The sequence below is a fragment of the Molothrus ater genome, chromosome 4, assembly GCF_012460135.2.
Source record: "Molothrus ater isolate BHLD 08-10-18 breed brown headed cowbird chromosome 4, BPBGC_Mater_1.1, whole genome shotgun sequence".
In the NCBI taxonomy this organism is placed as follows: domain Eukaryota; kingdom Metazoa; phylum Chordata; class Aves; order Passeriformes; family Icteridae; genus Molothrus; species Molothrus ater.
This window is the reverse complement of record NC_050481.2, coordinates 31,634,505-31,660,917: the sequence shown is the minus strand read 5'-3', so window position 1 is coordinate 31,660,917 and position 26,413 is coordinate 31,634,505. Positions and strand designations below refer to the sequence as shown.

At 38.1% G+C, this 26,413-nt stretch overlaps 1 long non-coding RNA gene across 1 annotated transcript in view; it reads right to left on the bottom strand.

The window, feature by feature from the left end:
* Positions 1-2,342: 2,342 nt before the first annotated feature.
* Positions 2,343-26,413, bottom strand: part of LOC118686551 (uncharacterized) — an 87,160-nt gene continuing 63,089 nt past the window's right edge. Inside the window, exons 2-4 of the long non-coding RNA XR_004980181.1 lie at positions 23,414-23,492; positions 15,982-16,051; positions 2,343-3,046 (exon numbers count right to left, since the gene is read on the bottom strand). This is a non-coding gene — a long non-coding RNA (uncharacterized LOC118686551). The remainder of the gene's footprint in view (positions 3,047-15,981; positions 16,052-23,413; positions 23,493-26,413) is intronic.

Below are 26,413 nucleotides of genomic sequence, written 5' to 3'. Positions count from 1 at the left end.
ATTCACTCATTGCCTAGTCAAACTTGTTCAGATTAAAAAGGTCAATTAAAAGTGCAGAATAAAGATTTCCTTATTCTGAAGTGAAGAGATGTAGCAGCTGGAAGATAGAAAGTTCTGCTCACACAAAATACAGCTTCTTAGAAGACGGCAAGTCTGTACATTGTACTACAAACTGCAGAATTTATTCTGACATACTTTTGATATAAAATTAAGCAGCTTTTCATGCTAAAACTTGTTTAACTGTTCTGTTCAAAAGGACCTATGCCACCTTCTTTGTAGTAGGGAGAATAACCTAATGCTGCAAAGGATGGAAAAAGCAGGAGATCTGTCCTTCAGGATGGCTGCTCCTCACATGCATGTAAGCATGACAGGAGAGGGAGAAGGCTGTGCTTTGCATCCACCCCTGAAATAGGCTGTGGTAAATGCAATTTGACAGTGCAAGTTTCCTCTTTAGTGCAAGATAGACCTAAGGATTATAGATGGTGCTATGGATTGCTTTTTGTAGGTAGCTGCTCAATTTTTATGACATGGGCTCATTTCCTACCTGGGAGAATGTCATGTCTGTACCACGAGGCAGCTCTCCCTCAGATACCTAAGGTAGCTCCAAATTGTCTGGTTGTCTGTGCAGGTGAGTACAAATGCTCAGACAGAGCGTTTGCCTTCTCTTTAGTCTCCTTCAGGTTGATCAATCTTTTCAGTCTGATTATTGTGCCTGTTTCTGGAGATAGTTTATTTGCTACTAAGCCAAACATTTCTTTTTCACTTTGTCAATACAGACTCCTTTTGAAGGATGTGAAAAATGTTTCCAAAATAATGTACAAATGTCCATGAAATATTTGTAATTGTTTTCAGCTCATGGTGTTAAAGCCGCAGATAGCGTAAGAAGCCGATTTGATTATGCCCAGTGTTATTCAGCAAGGGAAGTGCATTCACTCAATGTTGCTAGGCTACCAGCCTTATTTACAGATAGTCAGAACCTTCCAGGGCAGAGAGAGCTGAAAAGCTTCAAGAGCAGATGTAAGAAGAGGAAATAATAAATGGCACTGATGATGCATTAGAATTCATTTTAATGTGTGTTTTACTGTGGGGGCCCAGTGAGGGAACATGCAAGGAGCAAACACCTCAGCACTTAACTAACCCATCACACTGCAAGCAGGGAGAGCAGGAGGGAAAGAAATCACTGGCACTGCACAGTAGTTAAGTTGCTTGTCAAATTTAAGATAGGTTTTTGATTTTGGAAGCTGGCAGTTGAAAAGTAAGCCACCAAGAATGTATATAAGAACAGGAAAATGCACTTACAGAGTAGGCTATAAATTCACTGCTAATACACACCCAGTTAATCTAGCCTAATGAAATTTGGTCTTATTTGCACTTGGTTTTCACTGTTTCAGCTAGACACAGATCTGTCCTGGAGCACCCCTTGTTTAGCAATGTGGCTACCCAAAAAAAGAAGCCTTGCCTCCAACAAGCCTCACACAGCTCATTTTGGAGGCTTGACAAGTGATGGCAGTGCTACAAATACAAAGTAAACCTGCTCTATCAGCACCTTACAGCGTTTTATCTCATGTCCCCAGGGTCCTTCACCAGCTTTGCCTCTGCCTCTGTAGGAGCAGGGATCCAGTGAGCTCCCTCACCCACAGCCCTGTCCCACAGGTCTGGATATGGCAGCAGAGCCATGGCTTGCAGCACAATCCACTGACAGCCTCAGGGGAGAGGAGTGGGGTCTGCCCAGGCTCCAGCTGGGAGCTGCAGAAGATGGACCAGAGACACAAGGTCCCAGCAGCACATGCCAGCAGCCCAGACTGGAGGCAGAGCTGGAGGCAAGAACACAGGCCCCATGGTTAGGGAATAGAAAGCAGTCTCATTTATGGAATATGGCCCCATCAAATATGGGGCAGAAAATCGATTTTTCACAAAATAGGTCAAGTCCTGTCCTGTGAAAAACAAGTATCTGCATCTCCAAAAGATATTACACAAATGTGACAACTTCTCCCTCAGATCTAATGGATGTGGAAACATGATTCTCTTGAAATTGCTGCTGGGAGGTATGTAAAGGTACATATGTTTGCACATTGGCCACCTTAATGAAAAAATCCTGCAGATATACAAGAATGGCTTCTTCCAGTTGGAGGAAGAGGGAAGAAAATTTACAGTGGTGAAATGCTGCAGCTGGGGTGCTAACCATAGTGCTCCTGGAAGCCTGGTGACCAAAACTTGCTGAACACCGTGAGTCATATGAGGCTGTACCTGCCCTGCCCTGGCTGGCTGGGCTCGCCCATGTCACTGTGAATCAGTGCTGGAGAGGGAGAGCAGCACTGCTGAGAAAAGGAGCACATTAAAAAACAAAGAGAGAAACGGGTAAAATGTGTTTACAGCCTGCTCTGTTGGTTTGCAGCTGGCATGCACTAGCATCCATCACTTAAATGTTTAAGGCTCTATTACTCAAGCAGAGGAATGGCAGTAGCTGCAGGCACAGAAGCAAATTTTACTCCATTAACCCTCAAATACCACCTGGAGTAACTTCTCATCTTCTCGGGAGTTCCTTTATTTTATCCTGCTATAACAGAGGACAGAGATTTACTCATCTAATTCAGACACAGTGGGTAAGAGGAAAAGAGGCAAAATATGTAGGTAATATCTAATGCAGGGAACCTGTTAATGCCTTCCAGCTCACAAGGAAGGAGCAGTGAGGCTGTGCATCCTTGAGAGGCTCCCACAAACACCCAGCAGCCTCTGAATTGTAGCTGGCCATGGCCCATTACCCAGTTCTGAGCTCAGCAGCCTGACCCTTCTTGGCTTCTGGCTCTGGAGATATGGAGCTTCTCTCAGCCCATGGTGCTCAGGTAATCACTGGCATCCACCTTCTCTGCCAGGGGAGGGGTCCAGTAGTGTGTCTGCTGGTGTACCTCCCCATGCTGTCCTCCAGCTACAGTGGGCACAGCTGCTGTCTCAGGTCACCTTCTGCAAGGAGATGCACAGACACCATCACCTGAGCCAGCTGGGGCGGGAGTGAAGGGCTGCTCTGTGGGATTCACATTCTCTGAACCTGAGAGAAGCAGTGAGAGAAGCAGAGAAAAGAATGATCAAAACAGTTCTTATCTCATTTGCTGCTCCTGTGTTGTGCCAAAGTAGAATGCAATATGGAGATTGTTTACCCAAAGTGATGGTGTTTTGTTTCCTTGGCCCATCAGGGCCAAGTGTGTGTCCAGACTGTTGACAGTCATGAGAATTTGTTGAGTTGAGTGCTTGTGCAGTTTCAGTTTAGATGTAGTGTAATATAGTATAGAATAATATAGTCATTAATTAACCTTCTGATATCATGGAGTCAGATGCATCATTCTTCCCTTAATTTTCCAATACTGCTCCTCCACCACAGGCTCCTCACCCTGCTCTGCTTAAACCCTGTCAGTGCAGCTTAAGTGGCTCCAGAGAGGGTCAGTTTGCTCTACACTGTGAGTTATTCTATGGGGCCTCATCCCTTCTGTGCACAGCAGTGGAGCACTGGAAGGTGCTGGGACCTTCCAGACTCACCCAGATTAAAGATTCTTAAAGATTCTTTTTCCACTAATCCCTTCAAACACCTTTGGTGCTTGAAGAGGTTGGATTAGTGATTTTTGGAGATGATTTTCATCTTATCTGTCTTAACACAGGCCTTGATTCCTCTGGTTGTTTTTGCTGCAGTGACTAATAGCACCTCCTGGCAATGAACAGGGATGTTTCCATAGATACACATTCTCCTCACCCATTCCCCCTTATGTAGGCCTGATGCCTGATAGTGGGGGGAAATCCCCAGGGGGAAACCTACATGGAATCTTTGGGAACTATGTGGAATCTGCTTTTAACTTATTACTATATGTTATATATATATATATATATATATGTGTATATATATATATATATATATATATATATATATATATATATACATTGCATTTATTATGGTATTAAAATATAGTCTGTGATGAAATATTTGGGAAGGAAATTAATGTATCAGCTGTTAAGTACAGTTGAATGTCCCCAAAGAATCTCAGCTTCCAGGATGAGTGAGTCCTTGAGAATTTTTTAGTCTTTTTTTGCATGATGAATATTTAGCCATGATGGAAACGTTACAAAAGAGGAGAATTTTAAAGTTTATTTAGAAGAATTGAGTTATAAATTTTATGTTGATCTCAGCATGATTGCATGATTAGAAATTCATTACTTCCTAAGCCACTTATTACAGAAAATATAGAAATTTTTCCTCATAAATTCTTTTATTTAATTCTTTTAAAAAGTAACTTCTCACTTGCTTTAAGATGAATATCATTTTCTTAAGTTGCAAAATAGCAAAAAAACATAATCACTCCTCTCCTGCTACTGAAATTTAAGTTTCTTTTGTTTGTAGTTGAACTTTTAAGAGAGGGTCTGTTTTCTTGATTAAGAAAAGTAAAATAATCAATTTAATCAGGTTTTGATCAAACACAAAACAATTAATAGGCCTAATACACATGGAGGGAAACATTTAGCCTGGATAACGAAGGAAGATTCCTTTAGTTGTGAGTGAATGTGTGCTGGAAATTTTTTGACACCCTGAAATATTTAGTCATTATAGTCTCAGACCCTTATAGTCTCAGACCCTCTGTTCTCTACAATCCACATTCTTGTTGCATCCACTGGTCATCCTACAACACACCCTATTTTTGGACTGAAAATATCAGCAGAGCACTGTGAAAAGATAATGAGCTTTGGTGCACTAAACTCAACATGCATTTCCTAGGTGTCCCTTGCAGTAACTGAAAGTGTTGAAGACGTGGAAGAAGACAACTTTGGCTATTCCTATGGACTTCTTGAAGCAAGAGAAAACAACAAATCCTATTTGTAGCAGATGTTCAATGCAGTTTGAAATAAGTTCAGACTGTCAGCTTTTGGGTAGTTCCCATGTGAACTTACAATTTCTGATGTTTCAGTTTTTAACAAAGTTTTACCAGATTGTTTTGTTTTGTTTCCCTAGGCCTAGCACAGATAAACAGATGAATTGGACTGAGAGAAGAAATGGAAGACCTGCAGAGACCCTAGAATCCAGATACGATTCCATAGTTATTTTAGTGAAAGCTTTTATTCCTAGTTTGTGTAATTTTTTTGCTGGCTGCATCTGGAATAATTTTCTAGGAAAGAGATTCCTTTTCCCACTCAGTCCATTTTGTTTTAAGATTTTTTTTTTTTTTTTGCTTTGTGCTATTTTGGAAAAGTAATAAGATGCAAGTAGGCTACCCTTATCTGAAGTGGCTTTATAAGTAGGACAAAGTCTGAATCTCTTAGCAAAAACTTGGACAAAAGTAAAGATCCTAAATTTTTTTATTTTTATTTTTAAGTTTTACAGCTATTGGTATTATGTAACAACAAAATACATGGCTAAATTTAAACACAACTTCAAACAAAAAAGGCAACATTGATTCTTTTGTACCTCACCTGATTTTAAAATAAACAATTGTGAGGTTCAATTCTTTCTTTTCTTGGCTTTTTTTTCCCTGCTGTTTTTCTGAACTTAGCTTTGCAATGTGCTTACAAATATTGTAATAGACTTTGGCATTACAACAACAGAAATTTCCTATTAAAAGCAGACTGTTTTATGGTGTCAATTCCATTCTGCCCCTGTTTAATAAGAGCAAGTGCACAGATCAAAAGCATGGTTATATAGGTACACAAGGGTGAGGACAGCAATCAGTTAATTGAATTTTTAACTCCAGAGGATGCTTGGGCCGTAGTTTCTGGATGCAGTCAGCCTCATCAGGTTAGGTACCTTGCCTGTCCTCCCTAGACAGTTGTCCTGCTCAGTCTGATGTCTCACTAGAGATATCAACCTTTTCTGTAAGAGAGAAACCCTCCTATTTTCGGTATGCTGATGTTGTTGCTCTAGGCTACCACAGAGTAGAGCTCTGGGCTGTAGCTTGTCCCATTTTTTTCCACTGCCTTGTGCTAGTGATTCACAACATCTTTGCTGTCAAAAAGCCACAGTTTTTAGTGGGAAAGCATGAGACACAACCGGGTCGAGAGGAGGAGAGGTGATTTAAACAAAGGACTGTGACATATCTCCATCTGTGCAGTTCAGCTGTCACATGTGGCCTCCTGGATGGGAACTAAAAGTGTGCTAATAGGCTGCAACATTCCTAAAGTGTATAAACACTTTAGAAATGTGCTTCTTTTGATGTATGACTTGCAAAATATTGTAAATGCCACAATATGACAAAGAGAACTTCTACACAAAGCATTGAAGGGACATGGAGAGAAACTTAAGGGAAAAAAGGAGGAGGCAGATTTGTCAGCCATTGAAGTAGCAGATGACTGGGAAGCATAGAAAATCAAAATGGTCAATTAATTCTTGTAAGTATTGTCTAGTATTTCATTTGATTGTCTTATTTTTCTGTTTTGCAATCTTGTCCTCAGGAACCCTGTACTTTGCTGAAGGAAGGAGCATTTAAGCCTGTCAGGTTTCAGATGCAGCGAAATGAAAATGGATCTACTAGAGGTATGTACTACCTCAGGGCTTCAAAGTCAAGCAAAAGTGTTCTGTTTGGATATTTCTGGGCCCTGAGCTGTGTTTTGGGAATTTGGGAACTGCTGCACATATCCTGCCTTGCCCAAAGGACAAGTTTTGTACCATTAGATGTTATTGTAAACTTTCTCTGGTGGACATGAAACAGAACTGTTCTCTGTAGGAACGCAGCAAATGGAAATTGCTGTACAAGAAATGTTTTTCAAAACAAGTTAAACATTTCTCTGGCTAACCACAACCTGTATGGTTTGGTATGGTAAGGGGTTAAGGTAGTGCAACCTTGTGTATTTCCACAGTGTATTGTCAGCAGAGCTAAAATGAACTCTCTCATGTGCTAGGCATAAAACAGACTCCACTCTGTGAAGTGAGCTGAAACATCATATTTAACCATGCTCCTACAAGAGCTTTACATGAGGACTGCCAAAATATGTGGGGGTCCCTAGAATATGACATACTTTCTTTTGAGGCACAATGATGAATTGAACTATTTCATAGAAACGCAGAATCAGTAAGGTTGGAAAAGACCTCCAAGGTCACTAAGTCCAACTTTTGACTCAACAGCATAATTTCAGCTAAATCAGGGCATTAAGTGCCATGTCTAATTGTTTCCTGAATGCTTCCAGGGATGATGACTCCACCATATGCCTGTAGAGCCCATTCCAATACCTAACCAATCCTTTAGTGAAGAATTTATTCCTATTGCCCAATCTAAATTTCCTCTGGTGCCCAACCTAAACTTCCTGTGTTGCACCTTGAGGCTGTCCTCTCATCCTATCACTCGTTGCCTGAGAGAAGAGGCTGAGCCACACCTGGCTACGACCTCATTTCAGGCAGTTGTGGAGATTGATAAGGTCCCCCCTAAGCCTCCTTTTCTCCAGGCTTCAGCTGCTTCTCAAAAGATTTACTGTCTAGATGGTTCACCAGCCCCACTGCCTCTCTCTGGACATGCTCCAGCACCTCAATGTCCTTCCTGAAGTGGGGGGCCTAGGACTAGCCACAGTACTTGATGCATAGCAAAATATATTAAAGATTAGGACAGAAAAAATATAACTGCTTCAGAAGATATATAAACATAGCTTTATCTGTTTAATTTTTCAAGAGACATTATATTTTTTGATGTTTGCTTAGCCATGAAAACAGTACTAAGAAGTGCTTGGGATATAGCATACACTGCTCATTCTTAGGAAGAGGAAGCTGCAGCCGATTGGGCAGCTGATTGGGCAGCTGATTGGTGTCTGAATCTGAGATGTTAAGTTGCTGCTAATGTGACACACAATCTATCTTGTGCATGCACCACCAGCAGTAGAGCTGCAGGCAGGATAGGCTTCAAAAGACTATTCAAATGGCTCATGTTTTTCAAGTAGAATTTTTGACAGCTATTAAGGCAGCTAAACTGCATTTTTAGAAGAGATTACATTTCTTTTAGATTTTATTTATCTGTTTTCTTATGCAAGTAAACAAGTATTGTGTTGCCAGGATTGCTTAACCACTCCTCTGATGATAGAATGACTTACGAAAATCCATGATTCAGGCAAGATCTTGCAAAGGTTTGTGGCATCTCATGCTTACTAAAAAGGAAAGACTGATATATTTTTCAGCACCATTGACACTTGTACAAAAATAAGGTTTTGTGCCCTGCTACTGAAATGCCCTTTAATGGCCACATCAAAGTCGTTGCAATGATGACTCTGCTCTAGAACTTTGAACAGGGAAATTGCTTATCTGAGGCCATGGATTTTTGCCTCAGCCTATTCCAGGGAAAAAAATAAAATGAAAAAGTCCTTAAACTGATGAAGCACACTCTGATGTAGAAAGTGATATATGTAAGTTAACTACTAATTATTCATTCTAAAAAGGCTCTATACATGGGCATAGGGAATAATAGCAAATTATCCTAATCAGAAATTGGATAGACTGCAATTTGTACAGCATAACACAGAATGCAGACTGAAAAAATTTGGGCAGCCTGGCAACACTTCTTTGCACTCCTTATGTTTCGTAAATTATTGAATCATACAGCAGCAACTTACTGGGCTGAATTTGCCAGAATTTTATCTATTAAAATATCTTCCCCAATCTAGTTCAAGAGAATGAAGCAGTATTCTAATAATTGCATAACCTTTAAAACAGACTAGTCATTTAAAACCAATTAGTATTAGTAGCGTTCTCCTCCATATCAGGTCTTTTTATAATTTTTAAAAAATTATAAGGAAGTAAAAGTTGGTAATAAGTAAGTTTTTTTCTGACAAAAGGAAAACTTTAAGGCTGCTACTATATTTTCAACTACATTATGTATATTCAGAGAAACATAGAGAAAAAATACACTGAAAACAGACCAAAATTCTTTGTGTAACAATGAAAACAGTATAGAATAAAGTTAGAATATGCAACAAACCAGCAGGAAAATGACAATGTGGTTTATTTCTGCAGAGCAAAGTGACAGCTACAAGAAGCCCTTCTTGCTGATCCTGATCTCTGCTTCTCTCTCTACAGCTATCCTTTCACTTTGAATTCTGAAAACCAGAAACCTTCTCCCACATTATCTGTGGCATAATGGTAAGCAAGGGAGAGCTGTCCTCTTAGCTTAGAAACATCCCTGAAGGAATGCAGCTACCATCTGATGCTCAGCAACACTTAAACTTCTCCAGTCCACAGCACAGAAGGAAATTGTCAGTAGCTGCCAGAAAAAGATCAGGTTTGTTTCTCTGCAGCATGACCTGGCTGCAATTGTGAAGTTTGACCAATATGAAAAAATATGGAGTTTTTCCTGACATCAAGTCTATTTTTGCACACTTTCTCAATTGAGCAAAATGTGCAAAAATAGACTTGATGTCAGGTTATGTCCAGAGATATCTATTATTTTATTTTCTATCCTCTAATGTCATATTTTTGATCAGGAATTTACACGGCTTCTAGGATCCTTTTCCCAACTCACTTTTCTGTATTTTTGTCTTTAACTGACATTACCTCACTAAAGCTTTAGAAGCTCTGTCAAAAGACACTTGCACAAATTGCTGATGCCTGTGATGGCATGGAAGTCTTGTGCTGTAGTGGGTTGCCTGCCTGGGTCGTGCAGGATGATGTGCAATTACCTAAATGCTCTTTACCTTTCTCTCAAAAAGTAGGGCTTAATCAAAAGTAATAGTGGGCTGTCAGTGGTCAATAAGTTGTGCTTTAAGCTGGCCTGGTTTTCTTCTGAGTCAAGCTATGTTCATGAAACACTGAGTTTTGCTTCATTTCATCTGTGATTTAAAATCTTTGGAGGATTGAAAAGAGGTAGTTTAAAGAAAATTGGCAAAAATGGTTTCAATGAAATACCATGACCTATGAAGTGCATGTTGAATAAGATGAATTAATTTTTTTTCCCTGGCCTTAAATGATGTTGTGAAACTATGAGGCAAATAGCATAAGCAGTCTGACATTGCTGTGTGCATCATGATAATTGTTGGAGCTGTTTCCCCATGTGACAGCCTTTGTACTTACTAACTAAAACCAGTTAACCCAAATCTAGCTTCTATTAAAAATTCACTATACAGATCTTCTAGGCTGACACTTACTGAGAAGAGCTTTAAAATAATTTTTCTATTTAAAATTATTTGATACTTATGCCAAAATATTGACATAGTATCTAAGCTTTAGACAACTGTTTAGAAGTTACCTTATCAAAGGCTAAGCTGGCAACATGCAAAGATTTATTTTATTTTTCAATATGTTTTTATTCTTTGCATCTCACTTGATGGCTCTGCTCAGCAAGAATTGTGTTTCATGAGATGGGTGGAGATGATCGCAAGCTAACTTGGGGTTGGTTGTGAGGCCAAAATGTGCTTGTGAGCAAATACAGTGCAGTGACTCCAACGCGTGCCTCTGCCAAAGGAAGTGCACTCGAGTGACAGTGCACAGTCAGGTCAGTTTTGTAACAGCCTCTGCACCCACCTGAGCTAAAAAGCAGGGGATGTGACCCTCACGTGGGTTTTTCCACTCTCTTTGACCCTTGAATGGGGCAAATTTCCACAGCAGCTTTCAAACTAAAGAATCTTACCAGACTGTGTAAAAGGGTATTGTTTATTCTGGCTAAAAAGGAAATTTTAATGTGAGGTTCTGGAGGACTAACACAAGCTGGGCATTTTCATACAACTAGAAAATTATACAAGTGAAGTCCTCTCTTCCCTTCAGGATACCATAGATTACTACCATTTCTGTATCAGAAATGCAAGTGATAAGTCACACCTTAAATATGTTCAAGCTTTCTGCAAACTCCACTGGATGATTTTGCAGGCAACATTTTAAATAATGGAAGCTAAGGGTTTGGTTGGAAAAAGTTTCTGTTTCATATTCACTTTGTACTCAGGAGTAATGATACTTAACTGGAGTCAAGTAGGTCTTTACCTCAGCATGTGTTGCGAAATTTTGAGTTTTCTCAAAAGCCTCACCTCCTGAAACTGTAATTGCACAAGAACCTCAGTTTTCTAGGTCAGTGTTGGAAAGAGAAAAGAGAAAAAATAATGTGAACATATCCCTGGAGGCAATGTCCCATTACTTTCAAACCAGCACATTATCATTGCCTGTATAATTTTTTTTAATAATTCACTTTGTTAACTTTTAATCATTAAACTGTTTGGAAGTCCCACCAGCAGAAGAGTATTATATGTGTCATAATAAAGTGTGAATGCCTTTTAATGGTTAGATCAATTTTCCAACCTCAGTGTATTCAGCTGAAGCCAACTACAGCTGGAACAGAACATATCATCACTGAAATAACTAGCAATGAAATAATCCAAATAGTTTATGATTTCAGCCAATCTGGAACTGAAATTCAGGCAGTTGTTGAAAAATCTAGTCAACCCCTTCCAAAACTTGTTGAAAAACCTATCAGCCCCTTCCAAAAGACGATTTTTTTCTAGTTGGGAAAAAGTCTTCATAAAGGCTGATATGTCTGGGAAGAGCACACGGAACCAGTTGATGTCCCAGTCTATTTAAAGCTTTTAGCAACTGGGAACTTCTGCAAGCTTCTACTTGGGAGCAGTTGCAACTATAGTTTCCAGAACACTATTGTGTTTGAGAAGCTTGTCTCAGGGTGATCCTATTAGTTGTAGGTCTTGAAAGTTTAAAAAAGCGTTAAAGAGCTTTTAACACTTATTTCCATGACAACATGTAGCAGCTGCATTTCAAGCAGATCAATGCAATCCCTTTTGTGTTATCAGGTAGAAGTGTATAAAACATGCCTTAATTAAGCCACGTGCTAAACTAAGTTAAGCTGCCTTTAAACAAGCTCCAGCTTGCAATGCACATAGTCACCACCATAGGCCTGGTGGCTGAAGTGAGAAATGGACAGAAACATGACAATCACATGCACTTCCTGTAGCTTGGGTGTCAGAAGCCAAACATGCAAGGGAGGAGCCTCTGTCCACTCAGATCTGTACCCTAAACCCTCCCCATATTGTAGCCAAGATACAGGACACTGAAATTATGTGTTCCCATAGTGTCTGCTATGATGGGAGCAGCTTTCCTTGGGATGCAGAGAAGCTTTTGCATCCTCTTTATGCACCAGACCAAATTCCAGAGGATGAAGGTGGGCAGTGGAGTACAGATACTGTGTCATAAAATCATCTCTATTCTGCTCAGAGCACTTCTATCCTTTTGCTGATCTCTCAAGAATTAATTAATAGTACCAGCTTCTAAGCTAAATGGCTGCTTTTTCTTTATGTTTCTATCAAAAATTTTTGCTCATCTCAGCAGTTAAATATGGTACATTGTTTTGGACTACCAGTATTTATATAGACTTATATATAGAATATATAGTATATATACTATATATACTGTATTATAATATATAGTATTTTTTATATACTACCAGTAATTATATACCAGTAAATACCAGCATTGCTTTCATAATATGAAGATAATTTTACATATCTATGTGCAATAGCACCAATAAGCTCTGTATTTGTTGTTCTTTTTAAAAAACACTGTGCTGAACAGTTAAAATATGTTGTGTTTAATTTGGAATACTATTTTTCTCATAATGATGGACTGAGGTCCATCTAATCTAATTTTGCCATCATTTATAGTATATTTCAGTGGAATGAAAATGACAACCTTCACTCTCATTTTTTTTCTGAAGATCTTTCTTTCTTTGTAGTGTTTTTGTCTCCTATTTTTTTTTTTTTTTGCGTTTGATGATTTGTATTTAATAGGGCATTTTACTTTTGCATTTTCCATCCTGGTATAAATACTGTTGATTAATGCTGGAACACTGCCAGACAAGCTTGCAGGAGAAGGGCTGTGCAATTCTTAAATGTTGTACATAAATATTCCTGACATGGAGCCCACTCCTCCTCAGCACCACTTCCACTGGAGCTGCTGATCAAGAGAAGCACTGGCCATCTGTGATGAGAATGTCAGAAGTGTATGGCTATGTTTTCTAAGAAATATAATTATCCTTTAAAAAAATAAGGTCTGATACAGCTTGGGAATTTTTTAAGAAGGAACTGCACAACACAGTGTGATATTTTTGCCGTGTACAGAACTTATGGTCTTGATTCCCTGTGACTGTTAAGAGGGCGATAATTGCTGAATGCCTTCTGTTACTTCCTCTCCTCTCATTAGCTTCGTTTGACTTAAAGACAGTCCCAGTGACATCTTGGCTGAAAATCATGTAAAATATGGTAAGTGGGTGTTCTGAATTAAATGGTTTTGTTTTCCTAAAGATCATTAAAGTATCTGCTAGCACATTCTAGGCTTACCTAACCCCAGTGAAAGAACTGGCATACTTTTGTAACAATTGGTTGAAAACACATTTACTTAGGTCAAAGATCAGGTGAACACAGGAAGCTATGGAAAGTATTAAATTAATAAATCCATCTGCCTTTTAATTCTTGTGTGACAGTTATTTTATAAGCCAATCTTGGAAATGTGCTTCAATTTGAGTAAAGTCAGTCTGTATCAGGAACATAACCTGATGCATTTGTGTGAGTCCTTGTATGGACAGTGTGACTCTGAATTAAAACATTTCCATGGATTTCCCATTCTCTTCAGCTCATTTCACAAAACCATAGATGTTCCCAGAAAAAAAAAATTAACACAATCTAAGTAAGAAACTAATATGTCTGGCTAAATATTGTATATCAAACCTCCAGGTTTTTCATTCTTGCCATCAGATGCCTGCAGAGTCTTAATCAATTTTCCTGAGTGGGAAGCAAAAAAAAAACCAGTTAAAATATGAATTTCCAATAATGATTTTTAGCAATACAGCCCTAGCCTGTGGTTTCCCTTGTGAAAACAGCATAGCTGATAAAAATCATGGCAAGTTTGGTGAAAAACCAAAGGTAGACAATGTATTCTATTGCTGTTTTCTGTGAAAAACCCTTCAGCAACCTTAACCCTTCCTCAAAGTCTCTACTGCTGTTTTACTTTGCTCCACTTTTAGGGACAGGCCTAATTGACCGTGATTTTCACTCAGGCACAGTGAGGCATGAAGGAATAACCTGGCAAGAATCGCACAGGTGAGGTCTCAGGTGCCTTTGAGGTGCTTTCTGTCCTCTGCATGAACAGTAGAAACCTCTGTATCAGCAACAATAGGTCAGATGTTGAAGAGCAGCTGGCAATTGTTCAAACATAATCCATACCTAAGATAAAATAATGATAGTCCAAGATTGCAAAATTACTGAAGAAACAGCAGTGAATTAACAAAAATTGCTTTACAGCAACACATGTTTACCACCAGTTAGTCTAGCATAGGTCCAAAATCAAGAGACATTGGAACTTTGTATTTGAATCACATTTTGGGGCAGTGCCTTATGAGAGTTCCTCACTAGAATGTGTTTGCAGTTGTTTAAAGTACTATTAAATTAAAGCAACATTTACTAGACCTGAATTCTGATCATTCCAAGTTATCCTTTCTATGCCAGACATTTTGTAGGAGTAATATTCTAACACAGTTCCTACAGGATTCCTATGTGTGCAAGAAAAATTATCAAAGGAAAAAGAAATGGACTTTTAAGAGTGCAAACTGGAATGGCATGAATTATCTCTGAAATGTGCTGAGCACCCCAAAACAACCTTGAAAGAAAAAGTACTGAAGCTGAAGTGGTTTCAGGTGGTTGCAATATCAACTCTTCTCAAGCATGATTTGAATTACACTCAAGGGAAAATTTTAATTATGCTCTTCAGGCATTTTGCCCCATGACATCAATTAATATTGACAGAAGACGTGTGCATGCATGCCTATCATGGACCTCATCCTGTCACTTCATGCCACCTCTAAGAACTGGTGTCTGCTGGAAACAGAGCCTTCTGACTCATTCTGTTAGTGGAAAAGGTTTTATTGTTACTACATTGAAAGAGTCCTTGTAATGTTTTTGTCTGTAATCACAAGGCAGCAAATGCTGTTCAAATGATACAGAACAGCCAAGTGCTCAGACTTTATTTCTTTTTATATGGACAAGTGGACACAGTTTAGCTGTTAATACCAGTTAGCATAGCACAAGGAAATCCCAGTGTAAGAGATAAAAAACCCTGTGGTTTAATTGGAAATACAAAAATAATCCATAAATATGTCTAATCCTTTCTGAAAAGTATGATTGCCATGCCCCAGTAGGAATTTTCACAAGCTGCACTGGAAACAGATTTGGTTTTTGCAGCACTGAAAGTAGTTGGATGAAGTGACAGTTGCAGGACATGAAACTGAATCAACCTCATCTTTAGGTGAGGGCTGGAAACATACTTTTTTGGGGGGAAAAATTGAGGAAATTTTCAAATGAAAGTGAGTTGGGAACTCTGCCCTGTGACACTGGACAACACCTGCCTGCCTTAGGAAGGTGAGAAGACAAAGGGGAAAGAACTTGCTCTTTGACTCTTTAAAGAGGGAGGAATTATTGTCACCTAGATTTCTGTTTGGAGCCTTTAAAAATTTCTAGTAAAAATGTGTGAAAATCTGTATTAATAAAAGACATCAAATAAAACCATTACTCTGACCAGCATATAGAGAAAAGTAGTCCTTCTCATTCAGAAGCTGTATTTGCCAGACAAGTAGCTCCTTGAGCATGATACTTAAATATTCTTATAGCATGTACTCCATTCTCCTAAAATGAGTGGCTGTATTTGATTCAAGCTTTTGTATCCTTATCTTCCTAGGCTAAGTCAGATGTAACCTACTAGACTCTGTTTTTAGGTTATTTAATATAATTGAAGGTTGGGTGACTATGTGTGTGACACATAATCAGTGCCTAATAAATCGGCTGCCTGTTTTTACTGGCCAGATTCCCAGGGTGCAGATCAGTGACATGCATTTCACTGCCTTTAAAGTCTATTTAGGATCAAATAAAATTCATACTTGCATAAAGGTCCTGTGCAGATGCTTTTGTGACAGCGATGGCTCTTTAGATCCCCGAGCAGTAGCAAAAGGACAGGCAAACTAGCTCTGTGTTTAACATCCTTCACCTTCTGCTCACCTGCTGGTCCAGGCTGAGTGCTTGGCTCTAGTCAGCTGCTTGGAAAAGGAACTTCAGGGTGCTCATTCTTCTGCAAAAGAAAAAAACATCTGAAAGTATGCAGTGGATGGATCATGAGAAACAGTGATTGGGGCTTCTCATTGAGTTTTCCTCACAAATTTTCAGAATCTGTACTTTGAGGTAAATCAGCCTTGAGTCACTGTGTGTGGCTGTCAATGTAAGAGGAGAAGTACACGACAAAAAGGTACATGCATTTTAAAAGAATGCTTGAGATTTAGCTTTACTGTGCATACTGTCCAGTTATAGAAGCCTTCTCAGTTTTTATCAGCATTTATGGAATGTTCCTCTTCCAAAAACAAGGTTTTTAAAATTGATAAATAAAGGGCCTTAGCCCTCAGGATTTCAAAGCTCCACTTGCTTCCTACACTTGTGAGTAACTGTGATGTGTGAATTCCATAGTATCAAGTATCCCCGCTGTTGTAGCAATGTGTCTTACACTGCTAACAATTTACACATGAGTATCTCCTTTGCATATTTGGAAAATAACTTTGAAATGCCTCCATAAAACATTAAGAAACCCTTGCTTTCTCTTAAATAAAGCCACATGTAGTGACTTTTTTTTATTTCTCCTAGAAGTAAATTTTTTAAGCTCTTTAAAATATTTTTCTGTATAAAAATGTCACTAAAGTAGCCAAAGAGTGTATGTTAAAAGTTTAAGAAGGGAAATTTGTATTGCACATAGTCCATTAGAAAATCTTTCCTCTTAGACAGATGAAGAAGATTTAGGATTTTTCCTTCTTGTATTAATTCAGAGAGTAATAGCAGACCAGAATGGATATTTATATAATGTGCAGATAAATATTGCAGCTTTCAAAAACAGATTTGCCAAAGTATTTGTCAAAGTACTTGAAAGCCTTGTTGAGTTCAGTTTTCCAGCATGCTTAGAAAGAGAAGTGAAAATCTGTGAAAGCAGATATTATTCCCTTCTCTGCCTCAACCTAAATTTTCTGGAGACTAACCTGGTCACTTTTTCCTTTTCCACTGCATGTTCCAGACTTCATATATGTGGTTGATTCTGAATATTCGGCACTGCTTGCCTATGGGAAAGTCACTGGTGAAAAATATGACACCAGCTTGATGGTGAGCCCTCTGAACTGCTGAAGTCAGCATTTGATATCCTTTGTAATATGACAAAATTGCTATTAAGCAGAAGTTGAAAAAGCTGCAATGGTGGCTAAGAATGCAAAAGGATGACCTGAGGAGATGTAGGATGCTCAGTGTGATATCAAGGTCAAGCAAAACAATCAGAAATGCTGCTGTGGGATGGGAAGATTATTAGCTGGAGAACATAAGTGCAATTAATGTCAGTCAATGTGATTGTTTCTTTTAATTGAAAACCACTCATGTCAAATAAACCAGTCTATCAAATAATCATGATTCCACAAGGAGACAGAAAAACTGCTTTAGTCTAATAGTCTTTGTGCTGTGTGTTGTAACTGCAAGAAAGTGAATCTAGTCTGTGAGGTCATTTAAAAGTATTAACAGCTCAGCTTTACAGTGATCTATTATCCCATGTGGTGATTAGCTTGCAGGTAGCTCCTGCATTAGTGCTGCAGCCAACAAACGTCAATGTCACTTTCTGAATACTTTGTTTTTCGAATATAAAGTTCTCTCTTTGTCATCTCTTGGCAGCTAACTTGTACACAGTACAAGTACTCAGAGATCTACTGAACTCGTGTGGTCTCTTGTCTTTGCACCCTCTGCAAAATCTCTGCTTCCACTACTGATGTAATCACCCCATTATTCCATTGCTCCAGAACACCAGCAGCAATTTCCCTCCCACCTGTGAGGCCAAACAGAACTGTTGTTCTTCTGGTGACACTGAAATGGCTATTTTGTAATTTCAGGTAAACAATTGGGAGAACTCTGCAATGTTCCAGCAAGTCAGGATGCATCTACACCAGTGTACAAAAAGAGGAGAGAAGGGAATCTCCTAATCTCTCCTATTTCTTTTTTCCACTTTGTGGAATGATTTTGGAGTATATGAGAAAGATTAATTCCTGTTGAATAGAAACTGAAAGCATGTACTCTGACCACCAACATGCTTTAAGTTCAGGGTTATAGTTGCAGAGTTCATGTCAGATTGCCAGCACCAGCTACTTTGTGCTGCAGACCTACCACACTGATGCAGTCATGTCTTACAGATTTCTCAAAATCATGTGTCACATTATCAAAAATGAGTTCATACCTAAATTTTCATGGCTGCATTTTTATATCTTGTCTCACATTACAGTGTAAGATTTATGTGGTTGCTTCGATGGAGCAAAATTAATTTAGCTGATAAGGAAAATGGGTATGAAGGTATTACATTATCTGAAAAGGACAGTTAGATTAATAGATTGATTAATAAGAGACCATACTGAAGATAACAAATTAACCAGTAATAGTCAAGAAAGCTGAGTGACCTTGTTGGTAGCTAGGGGCCCATCTCAGAAAATGAGACCTATGAACAATTCATGAGTATTTATATCTGTTTGTTCAAGTAGGTGGTCTTTGAATGGACAAGAGGGAAAAAAACAGTTACATAAAATTCCTGTAATAATGGTGAGTACATATCCCTAACTATGTGTAGGTAACTCTGGATGTCAATCTGAGAGTATTTATTAGAAAGGAAACTCTGCATAACAGAATATGTCCATTCAAAAATAATTTTACAACTGGTTTAGATTTTGAGCCAGGGTCTCATCTTGAATCTCTCAGAAAGTTGAAGTCCTTTGGGGATGTCTGGAGTAACATATCTTTTTCTCAGATCAATTATGATTTTGAATTTGAGGGGTACTGGCAGATTTTTAAAAACTATTTAGCAATTTTTCTTCTTTCTCTGCCCATTTTTGTGCTTATGCCAAGAAAAATAGTGTATGAATTTAAGATTTTGAAGAATTTGGCACAGAGTCTTCAGTGGCAGAGTGTCTTAGCTCATTTTATTAAAGCAATATTTGCATCAGCTGTAGGCCTGCCCAATCATCTTAGCTATGAAATCCATAAGGATGTTCTGCCTTGTCATGATGCCAGAGATTTTCCTGACTATTGAGAGCCCACATTTTCCTGAACTTCTGACTATCAGCTCTCACATCATCTTGTGCAGTTTCAGCAGAGACTTAACTCTGTAACTCTTTGGAATCCTGTTCAAATAATATATTTTTTCAGTCTACTTCTAACATAAAAATGGCTTTGTTGAATTAGATCAGTGGCTTCAAGTCTAGAAGAATTAAATTAGATTTAAAATAAAATGGTGTTTACAATATATGTTTGCATAGTAGAATAAAAATACTGCAAGAAGTTAAAAAAAGTCAACATCATTCTTGACAGAGATTTCTTCCAGCTGCCCTAGCATCCCAGCTAGGATTTGTGAGGCTGCCTAATATTTGTTCCAAATATTGCTCCTGACCAGAGCTCTGACATATCAGGGTAGGATCAGGGAACTGTAATTGTTTGCACCTTGGTGTTGTTTTATCCCCTTTCCTCCAATGGGTAAAAACTGAATAGTTTTTCAGTTTCAGCTTTCTTTCCTTCTTACTGGCCCTGTACAGTGGATGGTGGACTAAGTTTTCAGAGGAGTGTTTCTACTGTAGAGTCCTTTTGAATATTTTATTTAAACATTCTATGATATTTGCATAAAATTTATGAGTGACAGAAAAGAACAGTTTTGGGGGTTCAAACACACTATGTTAGAAACAAGTAACTGGGTTTGCCAGATCAGTTTTTTGTTTACATGTTCTGGCTGATTGCATAAGTGCTTTTCTGTGGTAGTAGATGGGTTTCCATGGATCTTAAGTACATCTCCATTTAGATGTATTTAAGCTGCTAAATAGACAATCTTAGTCATCAACACTAAAACTGTTTCTTCACAGAAATTTTATTTCCATATATCTTTGATTTTTTTATTTTACTCAAAAAGAAAGAGTCAAAACCCACCATGTTTTAATCAAATGAAACTTGATGAGCTTTCACCCTATCTAGAAATATTTGATTTTATTTGCCTACAATAATTTTTTTGAAACATCCAATGAACACAAAAATTCTATTGCTTACATGAGTCTTGTGTACAGTATGCTAGACAGGTAAATTGACTTTATTTGAAACACTTTCATCTTGAGGATTTTCCAGGACTAGAAGCTGTGTTTTGAGTAGACATCTATTGCCTCATGGAATTTAATCTCAATGGCAATCCTGGAATCAAAATTCTGTATGTGGGTGTGTGGCTTTTGTTGATAGGTTTTTGTTTAGTTCAGATACAACACAATAAAATAACACGAAAATAATAAAAGGTTTTCTGTCAGTGCTACAAAGCATTTTATTGTTTCTAAAGATCATGCAACATTGCTATTATCAGCTTTCAAAATCTGAAGGGTATACAGGTCTTCAAAGGATTTCTGATCCACACAGTTATCTCTGTAACACACATGACTGCAGAAAGCCATGGTGGTGCTGCATCATGTGAGCATCTTCTTGCAAATTTCTGTCTTTACATTTGTACTTGTGTTTTTCATTTCTCCTGTCCTCCTTCCCCAATCAGCATATAAAAACTGAAACAATTTAGTAAAAGCTAAATGATCAGAAGAAAAGTGAGCTTAAAGCTCCATTAACCAAGGTAGTAAAAGTACAAAGGCATAATAAACAGGCTAGCTAATTAAAGGATCTTTTCAGAAAAGAACTAAAGAAAAATTTCTTGCATGAAGTCATAAATTTAATTCTCCTCTTTCCAGAAGGTTGAGTTTTGTGTTCAAGAATTTCACATTAGAAATCTGTGTGTGACTCTCAGCACATTTTCTGTTTAATTGTGTCCTATAGCATATTTTGTGTCCTTTGGGGTACAACCTCATTTTCAGTAAAGTTAAAAAAGCCCCTAAAATTTAAGCTTAGGGCCTTCTTCAGAGTTACTTCTGGTCTCCTGGTTGTTACATGTAGAGTTGGGTTAACCTTATCCCTAGCCTCTGGAGATTACATTATCAAGGGCAAAAGTGCTATTGCCTATAGGGAAAATCATTCCCTTTTAATTGTCCAGATGTCAACTGGAACAGACAGGTATTGTATAACAGTAACTATTCTTGTTTCTTTCTCTTGATGGTACTCTTTACCTGACACCATGTGTGTTGTGTAACTAGCAATACATTTACATAAAGTGATTTATACTTCATAAAAAATACCTCCCAAAGCATCAGATGCTCTAGACAAATAAAATACAAGTAACCAGAATGGGATTCTGGCATCCACCCATTAACATTACCATAGCAGCAAGGGCATACAATAAAAATGTAATAGTGACAGTTAGTAAGTAGGTATTGTAAGTGAAGGGGAACAGATGCGGTATGGAAAGGGTCTGCTAGTGGTTTATGTACAATGAGTGATCAACCCTAGAGATTTAGGTCAGCTAAAACATTTCCCTTCAGGGATCTGAATTCCATAGCTGCCTAAGACAGATATGGTAGGTACTCTGAGGAGTAGCTGATCCTTTATTTCCACCAGAAATGGAAAAGGGAAGTCACAACAGAGGCTTAAAAAATAGTTTGCATTACCAGATGTTAAAAAAATTGTTCAGTCTCTAGGAACTAACAGAGAACCTAATTTTCAATGGACCCTTGGAAAAGTTTTCCATTGCAAGTTAATAGAAGACATTAGAACACTAAAGAAACAATTTAGTAGTTGTGTATTCTAACTAACAATTTGACTACTGCTGAATGGAGTACGTAATTGTAGCAGATGTTATCTTGCATCCTGTCAAATCAAACCTTCCTGATATGTTACAAATATGAAACACTGATTCATATTACCTTAATATGGCAGTGAGAGACTTGGGATACGCTGGGGAGAGCAACCAACTTTTAATGAATTTCATTTTCCTTGTGTTGAATCTGACAATTTAAAAGGCTCTCTGGAATACAGAAATGCCTCTGCTGGACCTTGAAGTGGTCAGATCATTAATTCTGGATCTCACTTTGAGCTTTGACAGATTTCACACAACTGATAGAATGATCTATCTCACTGTATTGGCAAGTAGCTCTGGCCAGAATCAGCAAAGCTAAAACATTACTTTTTTTGCATGTGGCATAAAATTCCCTGGCAGAAACTTAAGAGACAAGTCTTGAGGGTTTTGCTCCCAATAAATAATGGTATCAGCTGCTTGGCTATTGAATTTCCATGCTAAAAGCCAATTCTATATTTATTCTTCAGTTTTGTGGAGGTAGAAGCAGAACTTGGTGCAGAGACAGCACAATTTCAGATTGGCACATTGCCTGCTTTACTGAGGGAGTCAGTGATCTGCCAATGCAGCAGATTTCTGGGGTCTACTGGGTGGTTAAGGCTTTGGGTTGCCCCTCATCCCATTTCTTAGCATGCCACCCTCAGTCAGGACCAGAGGAGGCAATGCCTTGTGTTATGTAGCAGGGTAGAGCTCTCCTCTGTCACTGATAAATCCTGGTGACCAGTACAATGGCTTGTCTTCAGGCCCTCTGAGGGGCTTGGTTCAAACCTGTTTGAGGCAAACTGAAGATTGTACTTGACTTTTAAATTGTGCTCATTGAGAGGCTCTTACACTTCTGCTAGTTTTACTTCCTACTCCTGTAGTCAACACAATGAAAACCTCAGTAAAGAAAACTACATTTAAAAGTATGCATTTCTTTTGTCACACAAGATAATAATGTTTACAACTGCAGATTCCCCCCCCAGTAAATGCAGCTCAGCAAGCTCAGTCCTGGATATTAGAACTTCTTGGCTTCTTTCCATGTTGCACATTATCACTTGTCACAAAAATGCTGCAAGTGAAATGATGCCCTTTTGTTAGGGCCACAATGCAATTACCTTAGTGTATTTGGCATTGACATGCTTAAGGAGATTAAACACCTCCACTGATATAGGATAGGGAATGGTACAGCAGCTCATTCAGGCTTAATTGTGTTGGTTTTGCCAAGGCTGTAGAGTATAAAACTTTTCACCAACATGAACTGACATAATTCACAATGCACAGCAGGACTAGTTTTAACACACTGGCAGAGATGGTTACTTTGAGAGCAGAGCTGTGTTTTAGAGTCTGCTCTTGCATCTGTTAGATCATATTTATGTGGAAATGAATTTTGAAAGCATGTACATCTCTGTCCTTATGACATCTGCTGAGCCTCTTTGCCCTTTATCTTTGCCAAATCTGTTGGTTCATGTAGCTCCCTTCAAAGGGTCAGTGGGACATCTCAGCTGCATAAAGTGTCAAGAACCCCATCACACTCTAACAAGCATTGCATGTAATTCACAGTGCAGAGCTTAGGTACAAATTAGAAAACTTCTTTTTAAAATTCAAATGCTGTTATACAAAGGAATTCATCAAAGTTAATGTCAAGAGCAAGATTTTGCTATTTCCCCCACAATGAGCTGAGCAGTTCACCTTTTCCACTCTCAGGAAGAGGACAGCTTGTTCCTGCTCCTCACAGCCCCAGGCCACAGTCTGGCTCCAGAAGGTTTGTCTGGGGATTCAGAGAGGGAGAAAAAGATGTTAGGCAGGTTTCTTCCTTCAGCTGCTGTCTGCAATCAACACCAGGCTTCTGCCAATGGTCCTGTTATCCCGTTCCCAGTGTTCCTTTTATCTCACAAGAGATGCTAGTTGGCTTAGGATGGGGAAATAGAGGTCAAGCACAGTCAGACTGATTGTGTGGGGATGTTTGGGTTTTATCTTGTTTTATCTTTAGTTTATTCAACACTATTTTTATAATAGTGCCAGCAATTATTCTGCCTTTGTGTATTTTTGACTGCTCCATCCAGTCTGAATTTGAGTGGTGGAATGGGGCTTTAACTTTGGAGGAAACTGAATTCTTTAGGAGATTACCCTCTCCACTGGGGGAAAATATTTCTTGCAAGATGGATGGAATATTAGTGTGACCATGAAAAAAAAATTGAAGGAATAGCATAGCATCTGTTTATAATTTAACATGTGTCAATGGCTGCAGGAGGCCTCCTTACCCTTATGTGATCTCTCTCTTGCTGTAATTACAGCTGTGATTGTTCTCTGCTGAGTTACCTAGAAGCTCTTTATTGTAAGACTTTCTCTAGCTTGGTTATTAAACTTCTGACAGTGCAGCTAGTGATAAGTGCCCATGATTGTAGGGGATGCAGCAAGTGATGTTAGTTGCCTGAGGTTCAAACAAGAAGAGAGGCCAAAACTACAAAAATCCAGAGGAATTAGAACCAGCAGATAAATTTTGTTGTGGAACAAAAGACTTGCTGACTGTCTGAACAAAAAAATTTCTGAATTCTTTCAAAGATCATATGTTGGCAAAGGATTCTTCAAAATAGTCTGAATATGAAAAATAAAAAAGCCAAGCACGTTTTCTGTCTGTCAGATATGACTATCATTACAAATTACTCTATTATTTTAATCCAGGGTAGGGGATATGATGTACAGTCAAGGAGGTGATAGCTATAACAAGACAATACTGCATTAATTAATAATGGGACTATGGTAGAATTTTTGAAGAAGAAACTCACTTGACTGTTCATGTTACTGTTAAGTGAATTAACTATGATTAACACTATACAGGCACTCTGAAGAAAAGGGCATGCTTATACCCTCCAGGATATTTGAAGTAGCAACCTTAGTATACACTGTACAATTTTTCTTTTCAAGGACATGAGAATGAATTAAACCTAGCTTTAAAAACAAAACATAAAAATACATGACTAATACATTGTACTCATAGAGACTAGTGAAAAGATAAAATCCAGTCCATTGGAAGTAGATTTTAAGTGAAAAAAAAAAGACTTTAAATACTATTTTCCATGGCTGGAAGAAGTCTAACCAAAACGGCAGTAGGTGAGCTACCATTTGAGACATTTGAGACTATCCCCAAAGATTTTGACAGCCATGTCTCTTTCTTATTTAACTTTATTTGAACACCTGAATTCTCCTTTGCTGGAATGCTTTGCTAGTGATGTAGAAGAAAAACCTCAGTGTTAGCTGACTTCCTGAAGAAAATTTTCAAGAAATCCAGTTTTAATGAAAGATGAACACCTTAGATTAGGATATTTACTCCTTCCATTTTTTTTACATATACAAATTTAATGAATCTATTCTCATGGTAAACAGATGTCATTAGTCTACATGTGTATTTGAAATTTGGTGGAAAAATACCCAAAAAAATATTTGAGAAAAATTCTCAAGAATGCTTGAAAAACACAGCAGAAAAAGGTCTGTCACTTTTTAGACTAATAGAAAGTAATGAATGTCTTATCTGGAGTTAAAAACAAATTTTTAGTTATTATCACTACCACTTAATTCTTTCAGAAACCCTTTACTAGTCCAAACTTATAGGCACGAAAGTGTGTGAACTAAGCATAGCACAGCAACTTCAGTTACAATATTTGTTCTAATGTGTTTCATTTATATTATGGCTAGGATAAATTACATATTTGATCCAGTGACCAGAGTTTCTGATTTTTAATGCTAATATTCTGCTTATCAGAGAACTGTTTTTTTCATTCTAACTCTGATTTTTTTTCTTCCAAAAGAAATAATCCTGTCAGGACAATTTTAGAGGGCTGATATACTTAAATTATCTCATTCAGTTAGGTAGCAGACAGACAGAAGCCTATATATGTTGTAGCTGTGCTTCCATTTTTCTGAAAGCAACATGAATCAATTTAAATTCATTTGTATTTGTACATCCTAATGCTGAAATGTGGAAGACAATGAAATGTCCATCATGCATTCTGACTTAGGGTATGTCCAAGTGAAACTCTCAAGAGCAGAGCATTTTCCTTGCTCTACTCCCATTGGAACAATTATAAATATTGCAAGAGAACACAAATCTGACAAAACTTAGAGATATCCCCTTTGTGCTCTTTTAGCCCAGGTTTTGACTAAGTCATTATGTGCAGCTTCATATTTGCTAAAAGAGATATCTACATTGCTTGGAACCACTGACCATTTAAGAACTCCCAGGTATATCCTACTTCAACTTGTATCAACTCCACTTCATTAAATTTCTTGCATTCCTTTCGAAACATGATTGAGACAGCATTGAGAAAACAAAGACTATTTGCAGTATTTTTAATCCTTTTAACAACATTTGTTTACTTCCCTGAGGCTGGAAATCTAATCTGAAGAAACTAAACAGGTATCCATATACCAGAATGCTGTGTCATGGGTAGCATCCCTGGTGGCTTAAGTATCCAAAGCATTATTGCTATGTTACCTCAAAATGAAGCCCAGTGTAATTTATCATACATTAGTTCTCATGTCTGTGCTAACTCATTTTGCATTAATTTATGTGCCTTGAGGCAGCAGCCACACTGTGTAAAGCACAGTTGTGAAGGAGACAGATCAACCTAAAAATTCCATGTTGAATTATCAAAAGTGAATATGAAAAAAAGCTTTAGCACAGTGTAATTT